Here is a 17,909-nt window from a genome sequence, read left to right as displayed (position 1 = left end):
ACAGATGCATCAGTAGTGGCATTCCGTTCCAGTACCGCTACGGTGACCGTACAACTAGGCTTCCAAGAAACCCTGCCTCATTTACGTCGCGTTTCTTTGCTAAGGTATGCAACTGGAAATTACAGTTTGATTGTTGTAGTTTACTAGAAATAATACGTGGAAATTTGTCGACGGTGAACCATTAGAGGTGTGGATTAGTTATTTACAATGTATTTTTACGTTTTTTTTGTTGTTGTTATTGTTGTCTGGAACATATAAGTCAAGAAGTGTTTTAAGTTAATATTAAAGTTAATATAAAAAATCCGTCAAGTGTGAGTTAGACTCGCCAGCGGAGGGTTCCGTATCATTTTCGGGATTGTGGGTTAACAGGCAGCACAATTTATAAAAATTGCCAAACTTTAATATGCGGGCGTATAAACTTTAAAAACGAAAACGAATAACTGCAGATATAAATACATAGTGTTTTTAAAATTAAATATCTGTTAATTTTAATTTTTTCGAAGGTAACTTAAAGCCAAATTTCATATATGTAAATCCACGGGACCAGTACTCTTTGAGTTTTGATTATAGGTTTCATACAAAAGAAGCAAAATTCTTCTGTTCTCTAACTATGACGACGACTACGACTGGCCTGGACGGATTTTGATTTAATTACATTATAATTTAATTAATTCTAATTATCAAAATCTGACTATTTGATATTAATTATCTTTACCCCGCCTTACACATTACCTTTACCTTTAACCCACTACCAATTCGATTTTGCAGCACATTTTGTGCCTCAGCGCCACGACTGGCTTCAATAATAAGTTTAGATATAAAAAATTCAAGGTCCAATGTAAGGTGACTGTCATTATTTTATACTTAGGCACTCTTGAGAAGATCCAGGCAAAGTATGCTTATAATTTACAAAGACCTCATGTGCAACCATTTCATTTTTTTTCTGCCTTGTTTAATAAAACTCACTTTCGATGTAAATATGTGAGTTTGTATATTTTTAAATATAATAATTTAATTTCCTGTTTGAAACAATTATTTTTATTTAAAACATACACAGGAAAAAAAAAATTTTTTGTTATGTATAAAATTAAAACATACCTATCATATTGATAGCACCCGTTTTAAATATCCTGTTATTACTTTTAATAAAGGGATAATGGTATACTGTTATGTTATTTTGTGGACCATCAATTGTTCCTGGTACCATGTAATCAAGATAATACGGACGGAGCCAGCGCACTTGTCGGCTGACGATAAAATAGAAATATAATTATCTGTTTTAATCATCTAAATGACTGTGATTACAATACTTCTTAGAAAAGAAGGTTCAATGATACGCCCACACTTATTATATATTAATCTATACTTAACACTATTTTATGTGTAGTTCGATTTTATAATATTGATAATTATATTTAAGTATTTATGTTATATATTAGAAATGAAACGAAAGGTATTAAATAGTTTAATAAATGGAATTCATTACTTAAATGACTCGATAATGTAAAGTAACAAGTAGTTGCGGTCTAGCACATGTCTACAAAATTCAATTATTAATTACTTTAAAAAGAGTTTTTTTTTAAATATTTCACAAATTAAAAATATAAGCAAAAGATATACAATATTATATACAATAATATTTAAATTTTTACATAATCTAATGGTTCAGAATAATCTGAAAAATTCTAAATTGTTAAAAAATAATATAAACAAGGGAATACTTTAAAGTATTATATTATGATAGAGCTTACCTTCTAGCTGCTTAATAATCTTTACTCGCGTAGAAAACGCGACTTATGAAAAATGGAGAGACATTAAGCATAACGTTTTCTATGATTCAAAACGTCATACTATCAGTGAAAACCCCTACGTTTTATAAAGATTTATGAGAACTCTAAAAGGTACATTTTTAGGAAAGCACTCCGCTTAGTTATGTACGTAGGACGTATATACGAGTATGTGTTCTTAGAGTAAATCGGCAATACCGCTATGATTTACGTTGCTTTTTCTAATATTGCACTTTCGCATTAGTTAAGCTCGTACCTATTATAAGTGAAGTAGTAGGTAAGTAGTACCATTAATAGAATTTTATACAGCTGTTTGGAGCATGTAGCAGGGTAGGCAGAGGGAGCCTAGTGCTAAGACATTCCAGTTCCCATTTTCCGTTGAATTCTTGTGTATTGAGAGGCGGATCTCAACGCCGCGCTTCGCCTCGACACCAGACCGAGAAAACGAAAATATTGAATATTTTCAGTCACACGCTTGTTAATTGATTGGCGGTTGGTAATTGAGTTTATAGCTTTTATTTTATATAAACAAAAAGATTTTAACTACAATAAACCTAAAACTATAATTATGTTTGGAAGAAGATAGTTTTAACCCTTCCAAAATATAAGTATATTTTTACAGAAGCATAGGCTTTTTGGCTTTGGGTGTGACATGCGGTAGCTGTGCGGGGATAAAGGCAAAAACCACAGAGATGTAAACCGGACCGCCTGTCACTAGCAACTGTAGATAATATCGCAAAATCCAATTTCGTGGTCTTGTTATCACCCTTCATGAAAATTTAGGTGATTTTTCTGTTAGATAGCCAGAAAAAAAATATAATTGCAAAAACACTGAGCAGATGCTGAAATATTTCTATTAAAAACTGTCTAACTTATGATTGTTATGGTTTTATGGAAGTTGTGAAAATTTTTTTTTTTTTAATTTCCTTATTTGTTAAATATTAGAAGAAGATTTGGAAGAAGAAATACCCACCCACCATCGCGATTACAGTCTCACGCCCGTCTCAGTTAAAAATTAAAATGAAACATGAAATCCATAACTGTTGTTAAGCATTCTGTATATAAGATACATTTATTAAAGTTACTAGTGGATCCGGACGCGGCTACGCCTGCTTGAACTATAAGAATATTTATTAAATATTATATAATATATTTATTTTTATAAGGATGAATATCAAAATATAAGTTCATTTTGGTTGACGTTTTCTTAAAACAACCAAGAAACTTTGCAAACCGGTGCTTAGCAACGACGGTTGTTATTAACATGGCAGAATAAATTGCACGTCAAATTAGAAAGTATTTTAATTTATTAGTACATATGTGTAATGTAATATTATATAGCTTATAGCACTTCTGAAGAATGCAGCTTTCATACAAAACAAAAACATAGTAAATCGGACCAGTAGATCCAGAGATCTTAGCGTTCAAACAAACAAACTCTTCCGCTTTATTATATTAGTACTAGCGGACCCGGACGCGGCTACGCCTGCTTAAAATATAAGAGTATAATTTCTATAGAAATATAATTTCAATCTAGATGAAATGCTAAAAGTGACTATTATATTTATTTTCATAAGGATGAATATCAAAATGACGCGGTAACGAACGCGGTCGCGTAGCGACGACGGTTGTTATTAACATGGCAGAATAAATTGCATGTCAAATTAGAAAGTACTTTAATTTATTAGTATATATGTGTAATGTAATGTTATATATCCTATAGCACTTCTGAAGAATGCAGCTTTCATACAAAACAAAAACAAAGTAAATCGATCCAGTAGATCCAGAGATCTTAGCGTTCAAACAAACAAACAAACAAACTCTTCCGCTTTATTATATTAGTATAGATAGATATAGATTAGGGCAAGAACTAAAACTCAACAACCATTTTGCCGAAATTTTAAAACATTTATTAATTTAATGATTATTTAAATTTAGTTTTATTATTTATAATTAAATAAAAATATATATATTTTTCTGTTAATTTTAATTAAGACGTGCACTATTTTCCGGCTCTAGCCGTAATAAGGTTTGAGAAATGAGGCACGCGTCAACGACAAGCTACACTTGATAAATGATCTTTATCTACTAATGAAAAACGGTAAATACCGTTGGATAATATAAATTATTTATTTTATATTTGGTACGTTATGCCTATTTGTAGAAAGGAAAATATAATAATATTATAAAATTGTGGTTTTAATTGAATAACATTTAAAACATCAACGAATTGCGTTGCAAGTTGCAACACAATTGTAAGCTATTTCAAATATATTTTAAATATTATTATTCCATACTAAGAGGTTTCGAGGGGATTTTTTTTCTAAATGGATAGAAAAATGATTTTAAAAAACGTACAAAAAAGTGTACATAGCGGGACTCAAACTTCCACCTTCTTTAGGGTAAAACCCGGATAGTTGCCTCGGACGGATACTTGCCTCAGTTTCAAATGCTCTATGTTAGACGTGTTGTCAGTGTTTCTTTTTGATCATAATAAGAAGCGTCCCCCGCGTAGACCTCGGTGCCGCATCAGCTGTCGAAGTAGGTGCACGAGTTTTGTCCGTGTGAGTAAAAATCTTCCGCGATGATACTTTGACGAGCGTCAGAATTATATTGGCAAGTAATCTCCGTTAAATATAATTATAACTAATTGCGGTTTCAGTAAAATAATTATTTCTTTGATTGCATTAGAGTTTAAATTGCACTGTAATAAACGTTTTCTTGTTAAATATGTTTTATTTATTTTGTAAATAAAAAGGGCAAGTATCCGTATCAAAAAGGATAGTTGCCTTACTGTCTTTTGCGGATAGTTGCCCTGGGGTAACTACACATTTTAACGAGCAAACAGATTTTTTTCTTAGTTATTTTTTTCATTTGGTTTTACCTTTTTTTCTTGGTGACATTTTTATTGGGCTTTACTATAGTTTATCTTAAATAAAATAAATTCTCAACAGCAAAATGCCTCGCAAGTATAAACGAAAGCCAGGCGTGGTGCCGCGCCACATCAGCTGGACAGAAGATAGCTTAGCACTTGCGTTCGAAGATCTAAATAAAAAACAAAAAAGTATCAACGAAATATCCCGGATTTATGGCATATCCTCTCGAACCTTAAGAAATTCAAAATAGCAATATCAATTAGCAAATTCAAAAAATGAAATTCCAACAAAAAAGTTAAAGTTGATAATTATTGTGTAGAATGTTTTGAAAATTATAATTTAACTAAATCAAAATCAGATTGGATACAATGTGAGATGTGTCGAATGTGGTTGCATGAAACTTGTACAACATTCAAAAACCATTGCATGAGATGTGGCAAATTGAAAACCTTGGCTTCTGGTAATAATCAATACTAATGCCAAAGTTATTCCCATAATTATTTTTAATATTTAAGATAAATACTAATATTTAATTATTTTTTTTAATTAAAAAATTACATGTTCAAATTTAAAATTTTAAAACCTTAGTACTTTTAAGTGTTGTTTAGGTAATCATTATAAAGGATCTCAGTAAGTAATTAGAACTGAATACTTATTTAATAGATGCTATGCCAAAGTTAATTCTTATTTTTATTGTTGTTCTACCTTTAAAATAAATAGTAATATTTAATTATTATTTTGGATACTTAATTACCATTTTGGAGTCTATTTTGTCGTAATTTTATAATTATATTGACTTTGATTAATACTTAATGAAAGATTGTGTTCAATAACAAAAAATGATTACTTAAATTAATATAAGTTCGTTTTTATTTGAAAAAAAAATAGACAGGCAAGTATCCCCGAACCATTTTTAACGTTAGGCTAGTATCCGCCATAGTAGGCAACTATCCCCTTTTTTAGAGGCCACGTAAAACAGGCTGTACTCAAAATTAATAATATTTATATTTGAAAAAATTGGCTAAGTTAAAAGATTAATATACTATGTTTAAGAACACACATTGAATAGGTAATGTAGTGGTATACATTTCTAACAAAAGAGCTTTTTCAAAAAGTGGGGCAACTATCCGGGTTTTACCCTATTCGTTTTCTAAAAATGTTTTTCCAACCTTAGTATGAAATATATAAATATTTAATAAGTCTCACTTGCCAATTGAACATTCTTAATTATTATCTTAATTAAATATTCAATAATTTTTGGTTAACCAGAATTGATAGAACTTCTAAGAATGTTGCCTGAAGAGAACATATGGCTTAGTGGTGGGTATGTTTGGACGTTCAAATATTTATACTATTTTTTAAAAACATATTTTTAATATAAAAAAAAATCTACAATTAAAATTAGTAAAACTTACTATATACAATTATATATTTCCAAAATTTCCATAACAATTAAGTTAATGTGAGGCCCATTATATCAGTAGCGGTACACCTACTTCATAGGTATGTTATAATATAAAAATATTAAATTAAATTATAAATATAATTTCGCCTACTATACGATGGTAATCTGGAGTCGGAGTCGAGCGCTTAATTAACCAGAGTCTCTACAAGTACCACGGGAGCCGCGGTCACCGTAATGAATATCATTTTGTTGATAATAATCTTCCTGCTTGCATTGTTGCTATGTGCTGGCGTATATCATTTCCATGCCGTCACCGCTTAGAATAAATGAATTGGAAATTTCTATGTATCGATCGTGCTCGTACAATGTTATATGTAAGTAAATCTGTTAATATTATTTTTGTGAATTTTAAAGTAATTTTGATGGTAGTTTGCGATGAGTTTATATTTAGAAATGACAAATACACAGTATATGTTATTCAATAACTAGACTATGCATGTATTAATTAAGTCTCAATTTTAATAATATTTTTATTTCAAACTTTTCATATCAGTATTATTGTTTTTGTAAAAGTATCTCTTGAGGAGACTGAATAGATTAAATAACCTTTCTTGTTACTAATAGTTGCATATGGATGAAAATATAAATGACACTTTACAAATCGTGCAATACACGAACGTTAATCTCATGTAAAGTATGATACTTTTGGGCTTTCCAAACTTTTAATAAATGAACGAAGAATAGTAAAGTTTTATTATTCTAGATTTAACATAAATAGCCAGCCGGAATCTTGCAGCGCAGTATACTCGTATATAAAAAATATAACTTAATAATATTTTTCTTAGACCACGAATAACTCTACATTTCAACAGTTTAACAATAACCATATAATTTTCGATACAAGCTGATAACATAAATCGTTTCAATACATCAACGAGTTTTATATCTAACTATGTATATAATTTCCTTACTTCTACCCCAATAACTTAAAAGAAATAACATTAAAATATACACATTCATAAACAATTTAAAAGAAATAACTTCAAACATTAGACATTCACAAAACGTTTATACTAGAAAAGTTTCATAGCAAAAAGAAATGTTCCTCAATTTAATTATCACGTACAATGTTCCAAAATTCATCCATGTAGACTGCAATTTCATTTAGCAATTTAAGGCTAAATTTCCCATGCAATATCGCACATAACCGCCGCTCTCATGCAACATTATGTGGGCATACAAAGGCATTAGATATTTAACCTCCATGCTGGGCCACAAAGCGCCATTCTTGCTGGATTATAATGAGTTACTTTGTCGCTACCCGCTACCGCTACCGCTACCGTTACCGCTACCTGCATAGGTAGGTAGTGGCTATTGATGTCCTTGTACAACCTTGTCTTCTTTTATGTGTTTTGATTGGAAATAGCCATAAGTAATTATTTGGTTCTATGCAATCATCTCAAATCCTCAACACTTAGTTTTCGTCAAGTAACAGGCTAGGCAAAGGGAGCCTAGTGCTTAGACACTCTGCTCCTCACTTTTCTCTGAATTCTGGAAGCATTGCGTTTGAGAAGAACTCAACATCGCGCTTTAACTCCGGAGCGAAGAAATGATAATATTAAATATTTAATTTCCGCGAATGGGAATCGAATCCACAACCTATCCCGTTTACACTCACACGCTCGTGGTGTGGTATTGTACGCCAGGAATATTCTTTTTATTTAAAAGATTAATTTGTGCTAGTACGTACATATTTTTTAAATAATGCAAGTTATAAACCTTAAAAAAACTCTTCATATACAACTTTATGTCACTTCGCAATTACTATGGGTGTTGAACATAAATCTGATCATATTTTATCATTATTTTGAAAGATGTGAAATTTTATGTATCTCTCTCACATACAAAATGTAAAAATATTTGCGAGAAAACGAAGCCATATAGTTTTTATGGTTATCTTATGCTTACATTGTTAAGCTAGTTAAGTTGTGTTTAAGTATAAATTAAAATTTTGTGTATATAGGTATACTAGCGGCCCGCTCGCGGTTTCACCCGCGTGAACTATGTTATTATTAATTTTTGTCTCCATGACTACGTCCTAGTGACGTCTATGCAAAATTTGAGATTCCTAGCACTTGTAGTTTCTGAGATTTCGTGATGAGTGAGTGACCTTTCGATTTTATATATATAGATTAAACTATAGTTAACTTTTTTAAATCAGAAATATATAAAAGTTTTTATAAAAAGATGTTAGACAAGACATTTCAAATATAATCTCATATATTAATTAATGTAATTTTTTGTTGATTTACAAAAGTAATTGCAATGATTCACAGAATACACAATTATGTTTCATAGCCAGAAGGATAATGCTAATAACATTTTTTGCGGCAAATCGTTTCACTATTAACGCGACGGAGCGGCCAATATCACGGCGTTTTGCAAAAGGATAAAAAGGGTATAAAGTAACTTGTACGGCGAGTCCGTTGCAAGATGCAGAAATCTGTGCGAGGCATGGGCGTGGGTGAACCGGTCTAGACGAGATGAACTTTAAGGATCGCGCAAAATAAAACAAGCCTCGTTGCCTTGCGACAGCGACGCGGACCCGGGACGCTCTTAATGTCCACCTTCATGAAGGTCTATGTGGAAACCATAAATCTTCTCTGTACGTAAGCCTATTATTAATAAAGGTCGTTTAATCATCAATTATTATTATATTGTTATATTGAAATAGTTCGTGATGAATCACTCATGGAATATTAAAACTGCAGATATTTAGGTCACTCTACATGTAAATTATTATTTAAAATTTTATGAAAAACTATTTTTCCTCTAAGCAAGCATTTAAGAATGTTGTTACAAAAAAGTTACATTTCAAAAGTATGTATAGTATGTAGACAAGGCTTTGTGAGTAAGAAACAAGTTTTTTTTATTGCAAATTTATACAAATTACGACAATCTTCGTTCAGCCATTTTATTGTGTACATTACATATTTCGTCTAGACATTTTTTTCCTACAAAGTATGATTGCCTTGTCGTTCTATGTGCTTTGTAAATAGTGTCAAATACTATGCGTAGCACGTCGTGTATGATAGTTCCTTCTGCACTGTCGTTGCAGCCATTTTACTACATAGTAGAGTGTTGAATCTCCAGAGAAAACCTCTAATTTACCTTGAGTGGACACAATTGGAAGAAAACACAAGAGAGGGCGTCGCGCCGGATTAGATTATCGCAGATAAGATTAGTGGCGTCGCGAGCGCGCACAGCAGCCGCCACCAGCCGCCACCGTCTGCCATGTGGACCTGCTAATTGCGACTGCTACCACCCGACCCGCATAGCGGCCAACTGCGACATACTCTGTGTACTCTAGATCGCAATCTGTGCGACATACCTCCGTGTGCACAGCGTGTCTGTGCAGGCAGCACCCAGTAGTGTACTCTGGCGGTGCAGGCTGGAGCCGGGCGGGGCTGCACCCTAATGCAATGATTCATATTATTCGGTTTGCGGGCGAGTTGAACGTCTTCCATTATTGTCATTCATCGGAGGAAGTGGGCGGCGCGGGGCGGGCGGGTGCGGGCGCCGGCGGCGGCCCCCGCGCGCTACGCCGGCACTCAGTCGCTCGCCGACACTCTCGCTGCTAGTACGCGAGAGCCGCGATGCAATCCGCCTCCGCCTGAAGCATTCCGTGCGGTCCGTGTGTGTGTGCCTGCGTGATCACAGCTCGGAGCCCGACCGCGACTCGTGCAGTGCCCCGGAGCCCCAGTGCCCCATAGCCGGCCCCACTTCGGACGTCGCTCCCACCCGCAGCCGCTGCCAGTTCGGCAACTCTTACGCCGTCTACGGCTCAGCTGACCGGCGCGCCTGCTGCCTACGAGCGCACGGTGAGTGCGATCGATCACTGCATGCTCGCGCCTGACATTACTTTCAGTGGCTATTTCTAGTCGCTCGTGAATATCTTTAGCTGGTCTATTCATTTTTATGGGTCTACCATTAGACTAGAGGCAGTGCCAAAGGTGATTCGGAAGAATAATTGATGATTTGGCTAATGGGTTTAACGGGTCTGCTTATAGAGAGTGTTAAGTAGATGCGTGTTGTGCACCATTTTCCCTGAAATTTCATGATATTCTGTATCTCAAAAAGATTATTATGAGCACGTCGCACAAACACCACCTTCGATGGTTAATTTGTAATAACAAAGTTCACATTCGTCAATAAGTGTCAGCTGACTTCCCGTCGGCGGGCATCGGCAGCTCACACTCTTGCGCAAAACAATATCCGTCCGCTCGTTGCCGGCGGCTCCCGTCACCATCGGGTTCAATTTATATACTAAGCATATACTAATATACAAATTTCTACTGTTGAATTATATTTATATATAGTACATAATAAAGAAAATATATTTTTTCCAAGCTGATGACAACAGTATCGCTCGAAAGGTTGTTATCTCTTATCAATCTGCTCTTGCGAAGGTCGCTGTGATAAACGGTGACGGTGGCTGAGAGTTCAAATAATACTTTCTAATTTACAAGATACAAAAATGTCAATGTATGAGATAAACTGTTGAAATGTAATGTAATACAAGTTAATGATACATCGTTAAGACAACAGAACACTTAAGGGCAGTTAAGATAAAAGTGTTTGTTAAACAGTTCATTATCAAAGTAATTTTTCATTTAATCTGTCTCCAAATTAGACAAATATGACATAATAGTGATATGTGGAACTGTTTTTTTTAAATGATGGTCGTAAATAAATCTACCGGAAGAAGCCTTTTACTCCACTTCCGGGGCATTGTAGAGTTAATTAATATTTCATGCTGCGTTGCTATATTATACACTATAAGCATATATCATTATACGTATTTTAAATCACTATTTATTTTTAGAACTTGATTTTGTATGTTGTAGCATTAATAAAAATCATATAAATCATTGTCAAGAAACAAATGTCAAATTTTCTGTCACTTTTATGTTAAACAGATAAAAAATATGTTTTGTAAATTTTATAAAAGATAAAAATACTGGTCTTTCCTGAATTTATGAAACAAAAAATTTGTTTTATGTTAAACGAGGCCTTATCTATGTTTTTACATGTATCTATTGTTAAATGTGTACTTACATTCATTAGGTAAATGAACAGTACAAACATACTCAAATGACAAAGTTCAAAAGTCATATTTAAATACCACTAAAATTACCATAATTACGTTTGTTATTCATTAAAACCAAGTAAATTTATAGTCTGTGTAATTATATAGCAAATGTAATAATCATTTTGGGATGGATTTTACATAAAAAAATTCACAATGGACTTTTTACGAATAAACAATCAGAATGAGGCACGTTTTTATGACGTTTTATACACATGAATTATAATATTTTTAACATGACGCGTCCATTAAAAGTAAGCAATCATCTAGAGACTGGAATAGAAGATAGCAATATTAAAACAAATATGCTTTGTATGCGGCCATCTTTAGTTTTTTCTAGCCATACCATCCTAAGCCATAAGTAGCTAAAAGGTCAAGCTTTTGTCGATGGTTATTCAGCACCGAAGAATGTGTCCGGCGCATTTAGCCAAATAGACCGCTATCTGGACACAAAAGAGTATTGACACTGGCAGATAAGCATATCTCAGTGTACACTGTACTAATGTCGTAGGCACTGCCTGCTCTACACTCATTGTTCCGTTATCGTATACGGTTAGCGCATTTATGGTTCCGATAAGCAAATAAATGCGCTCTCGCCGACCGGGGCCGTGTCTCGCCGTCAGACATTCGCTATTTACATTTATATTTATGTATGTATGCATTAGCGGCGTCATGCGATTTCGTTTTTTTTTTGTGTTTCACGCTAGCTATTCGGTTTGTTTAACACGTGTTGACCGTCACGGTGAAAATCGAAGATATTAATTGAATATGCTAATTTAGATATTTATTAAATTTTTCTGTAGGTATATTATTTTTTATAATTCTTAATTTGTATTCAATGTTAATTGTATTTTAATCCCTTTGTTTTTAATGTACACACGATGTGTCAATTCTTTAGATAAACAAAATTATCGTTCACAATAAATACAAACATTTGGCTAAAGTTCACAACGTTGACGTAAATGGCATTACTGATTATACCTATATAGCGGTAGTATACATATAAATGAAATGAGTAATTAAATAGCGTATTTCAAAAGTATCTTTTAGGCGTTTGCATGAAATCTTTTTATTACTTTTTCTCGCGCAGTACAGAACACTTCTTTGTGTCTATAAATAAACGCGAGTACCAGGGCCGTAAAGCGCATTGTCAAAGTGTATGCAATTTTATCCGTTCGGCGGTCAGTTCGTTCACTTGTAGAGGCTATATTTAGTGGGCGTCGGTGGAATGCGCTCGCTGACCTACCGCAACTTCACGGCTCTGGTACAGTTTTGGCGCACGCACAGCCTTCGGTACAGGACCGACCTGCTCCGAACTATCTCATATTAACATGGTGTCAATGATCTGATATCTTCTGAAATGGTAATCTCGGCTTAATTGTAGTGAACGTAAAATTTGATACTGGTATATGTTTTACGGTAGCTTCGAATGTTATTGAAAAATAAAATCTTTACTGCCATTATCAAAATATTCTTAAACAGTAGTATGTAATTTGAGGTCGTTGTGGCGCAGGGGCACAGAAATCTGACTGTAACGAGACGGTTATGGGTTCGATACTAATTAGGGGATCAAGGCTAAAGCCCACAGTTCTGCCACTCAACACGAAATTGAAAAATGAAGTACGTAATATACAGTTCACACGTTTATAAATGTAGAGTATGTATTTAATTCAACAGTTCCATTTAACCAGTTGTATAAATATTTTACTAATTAATACAAATACAATATGTGTATAAAAATACACGTGAATACATTTTATGTTTATTACAATTTCAATGTAATATCGCTTTGTTGTTCAATATAAAAGAAACAAAAAGAAACAATTAGAAAGATCCTTATTTATTTTATTTTAAAGATAAGATAAGATTAAGTTTAAGGTTTAATTCTTATTTCTTAACTATTCATTGTATTACACATGATAGAGTTAAAAAAAGCTATTTTAATAACAGCTTCATGTTTGGTGTTTCATTTTTTATTTAAAAATGTTTATTTTATATAAACGTATGCAAGAACCAAGTATAATGAGATCTGTTAATAGAAATACAACGTCGACTTTTCTTAATTTTAAAAAGTTCTGCAGTATGTCATCTGAGGTTCTATAGATTATTTATGAATACAGCTTCCCGCACACCAGACCAGGCAAAGAATAGTTTGTGTTCAAACTCTCCGTTCTCCAATGAAACATTTGAAAAGGTTTTTAATTTTGTTTTCATAGTATAAATATTATATTGCAAAATTATTACAAAACTAAGTAAATCAATTTCAAATACTAATTTAACTTAAACTTATGAATCCTCTTGAATTCTTAAAGAAGACCAGTTACTTCGAAGTTTGTAGGTAACTGTTACGGTTTATTACTTTAATAATAAAATATTATTTTATTTCTCAATAAAGGAGTGCTATTCTCTTATTTGGAATAAATAGTATGTTAAGATTTATTACTTTTGATAAAGTAGAGAGTTTCAGATGGCTTTAAATCCGAATTATTTGTTAGCGAATTCAATCGTATGTAAAAAGAAAACAGAGAGTACAGTATACTCTTACGAGTTATAAATGGACGCTATTTATGTTTTGAAGAAATATTGTGCCGATGAGCTCGTGGATGTTCTGTCGAAGTTTAATCGTTTCTATTTTCTGAATTCGATTTGCTCAACCTAACAGACGGTACCCTAATACTTTTTTTTTAAATATATCATTTTGGTAATTATACATAAGCGTATAATATGATCCAAATGATTTCATTGTATCAAATATAAAAGTAAATTACCTTATAAAAGCGTGCATTTCATATAAGATTTAATAAATTCTCTCTGCCTTATTTGATCAAATAAGTTGATCAAAGGGCGGAATTAAGCTCTGTGACACGAAACCCTTCATCCTCATATAATCCTAGTGTCTGCGAACGGAACGAGGTACGCGTCGGTCAAAGCGGCGCCAACTTGGTCAGACATTGCTATTAGATCTCAGATTGATCGATGTTTCGTCGCCTGCCGTATAGAATACATGTCTTATTTTATCGTCACTAAGTATATATACTTATATACAAACATAGTGATTCAGACTTCACGTTTTATATACTTTCTTTATATGTAAGGCTTCTCGTCCGTCAGACATAATTAAAGCCGGGTCCATGCCTTATTTCATATGGACGCCCGGCAACCCTGGCCTACATACTGAAGTGTCTGTTCTTGAAGGATCTTCATTAAAGCGGAGTTGGGTACTTTTTAATTGCAATTACAATTAAATATTATTAATTGATCATTTGTTTGTGTGGAAATCACAAATTTGTTGTCGAATTAATACTTGAAAATAAAGTTTATATTAAGTTGGTACATTGACCCTAGGATTACTCATTTCATGTAACTGAACCAACGAAACTCTTGATAATCGGATAATGAAGATACACCGGCGACGGCATACAAGTTTAATACAATATGTTGACGTCACAATTCGACCACGTAACCTTTTATTGGTCGTTATCGCTGTTATTTGTTGCAATTCACGATAAAATAAGAGGTGCTCCGTGAGTCGTGCTGATAACAGACCTTTGTATTGGTTACTAAGCTATATAATATTATTATTTTACGTAATATTTGACATATTAACAAATTTTATATTCATTTATTTTACAGTTATTCTTTTTCATTCCAATAAATAATATAGAATGGGGTGTTTGGAAATTGATTATTTAATTCAAACAATTCTGAATTAGCTAAACTCGTTCGTCGTAAATTCTGAATTAGCTAAACCAGATTAGGTTGAATCAACGCCTTATACATGTTCCTATTATTAATTTTGCATATTAGACGAGTCATCGCCATTATTAGCAACGACGTTACTAAATGTACAAAGTACAATGCACAGATTTATTGAAATACTTTTCAAAATCGTTTGTTTTTAGAGTTCCGTACCTCAAGTAAAAACAGAACATTTATAGAATCACTTTCTTTTCCATCTGTCTGTCTGTCAAGACCATTTATTCCGAAATCGCGTGGAGATATTAAACTGAAATTAATATTATATAAGTTTATGGTCCCTTGAAGCACAGAAAAAAAATAAGCTAAACCCCAGTTTGATATAATCTTAATACTTTTACTCCTAACTTAAAATAATGATCATTGAGAAGTTAGGTCACTTATAGTTTTTTATAGATTATTCAAACTATGCTTTATTTCTGAACAATAATCGAAAACGAGCTAGCCAATTATTTTGATATCGAAGTGTTCTTCCTCTTTTGAGCAGCCAAGTCTTTACTTTATTCAATTTTATTTAGTCTCCAGCTTTGATGTTGATTCACTTCGCAAGTAGGTAGACTGCGGTCGTGTGCACGCCACTTTACGGCTAGTAAATGCACTTTAACGTTCTTAGTGAAACCAAGTCCTCAGTTCCTTTGCATTCATATCTATTACAATAGTACTAAACAGTTATATAATATTCTATACTATACTATACTATAGAAGTATACCGTTGTATATGTATGTAGGAGTAACGTTGTTTAAATGTGGTATACATTATTCTTCTTCGGTCTTTAGAAAAATTGTAAGAATAGAATATTACGTTTCAGGCGCATTTTCTTCGCAGCACTTTTTTAGTTGAATAGCGGAATAGATTGTTATCGTAAGGGTTTTATTTTTTTCCTTTAATAAGAGCTTTTGCCATTTCTTTTGAAAAGGAGAATTTGAAATGGTAAATATGAATAGTTCTATTTTTATAATATTTATTACGTCGTTCTTTATTCATGGGTCTTTAAGAGCGGAGCAATATTTATTGGTACGTATTTTAATAATCAAGAAACTGTATACAAGTTTTAATTTTCTTTATAATAATATTTATTTAAAATAGCACAAAAACACGTGTATATATGTATGTTTGAAATTTAATAATTTGGTTGATATTTTTTTTATACCATCCATTTATGAAACCATCAATGCTAAGAATAAATAATCTATTCATTAATATTTTTTTAAGCTATGTATTCTTTTACAAAAAAGATGTTTCTCTGCATAGAGTTTACTCTATTAATAAGAAAATCTATCGTCGAGAATTTTGTACTAATACAAAATAAGTTATTCATCATCATCATCATCATCATCAGGTTTTCTTCGTCTACTGCTGGACATAGGCCTCTCCAATGGCACAGCAATAAGTTATTAAAAGGTAATAATTATTTACACTTTTTCCTCGTTACAGAGCGTTGACACCGTCAGCGAGCAGATATCGGAGATAAATATTATCATATTTGCGCAAAGTTTATACATTCTCGTATCATCATGCAATGCCTTTTTGCAGGTAGAGCCAGTACTGTCGCGATTACAGTACTTATATATTATATACTAGTAGGTATATATTATATACATATACCTAGATGTGTGTAATTTTATGTACGTAGACTTTTTACTACCTATTAATTTTATCATTGAATTTTATAGACAATTATTTGAGATATTACTTATGTTGAGTAGCGGTACTCGACTCGGACCCCGAGTGGAAATGAATGTACAACCATAACATGTAGTCAGTCGCTTTTCCACTGTGCCACGCCGATCTTCATTTTTTTTTAATTTTCTTTTGTAAAAAAATTGAATTTAGAGACGTCAGAAACACTTTTTAAACGGTTTTTTTGTGTAAAACGAAAAAGTGTGCCTTTTATAGATAGAACCTCCAATAAATTAAACTGAAACAATTCAACATCGTCGTAGAGTTTTTCATGACCAATGGATTTTAGTATAAGCAATAGACAAAAAAAAAATAACTGTGGCCAAATTTCAACTTTTTTAGGGTTAATATAACTTACATTTGTGTAAGTAATAGAAATATCTATAATATAATAATATAGTATATATATAATCTTTAGAATATAAGATATTCTAAAGATTTCATACAATATTTTAATCAATAAAAAATTCAAAAATTGAAATTAAAGTATTCTAAAATTATGTACACAAAATGGCTATAACTACTAAATGACAGGAAAATTATGTAATTATTATCTAATATTTACAAAGCTTTGAAGAGTTGTCACGCGCAGCGCGTGTGTTCTGATAACGACCTCCGCTGTCACTTTAGGTATAGTAAGTATATTGTAAGCAAACTAAGTTTTTGAAACAAAGGTTTAAGGACAAAAAGTCATACATTTTCATTAAAATTCTTACATTAGTTTCGGTAACAACAGGCCGCCTCTGCCGTAGCAGACTGCTATACGGGATGCTGCGTGAAGCTGATAAAAATTGAAATTAAGGAGCAAATCTAGTGATCTGACACTCCATTTTTAGGTGTGGTTGCCTATTTAAACACACCCCATGTACCTAGTGGTGGTGCAACTTACCAGGGAACTTTGCCCATATAAAACTGATAAAGACTCAGTGAAACTTGAAGATTATACACTGTAACAGTAATTATGATAATGCATACAAATGCAGATTTTTTTAATTAAAAAAACACCAAACATCAAAACAAACGTCCATTTTTTTTCTCTTAAATTAATACTTTCAAATCAATTGTTATTAAAACACATGTAGCATTTTATCGTAACTGACGTAACATAATATTATAATCATTTAGCCGGTATCGGGATTTTTAACATGTTTTATTTTAAATATACGAATATTTATTAAATATATTTATGATATTATTTTCAGTTTTCAATAGAGAGATGCGTTAAGCAAGATCATTTTGGGTGACGTTTTCTAAC

The 17,909-nt window shown here is 32.5% G+C and overlaps 1 protein-coding gene across 5 annotated transcripts in view; it reads left to right on the top strand.

Moving 5' to 3' along the window:
- Positions 1–17,909, top strand: part of shep (RNA binding motif single stranded interacting protein alan shepard) — a 117,534-nt gene that overhangs the window by 28,806 nt on the left and 70,819 nt on the right. The window contains exon 1 of one of the 5 annotated variants that reach the window (XM_085194507.1): positions 9,808–9,949. The exons of the other annotated variants lie outside the window; for them this stretch is intronic. The gene's annotated coding sequence lies outside the window, so the exon portion shown is untranslated. Of the gene's footprint in view, positions 1–9,807; positions 9,950–17,909 lie in introns of those variants that run through there. 5 annotated transcript variants of the gene reach the window in all.

Source organism: Heliconius melpomene, chromosome 12 (assembly GCF_056956725.1).
Source record: "Heliconius melpomene rosina isolate 202511_hmr_F chromosome 12, ASM5695672v1, whole genome shotgun sequence".
NCBI classification, from domain to species: Eukaryota; Metazoa; Arthropoda; class Insecta; order Lepidoptera; family Nymphalidae; genus Heliconius; species Heliconius melpomene.
This window is presented reverse-complemented; position numbering and strand designations above follow the sequence as displayed.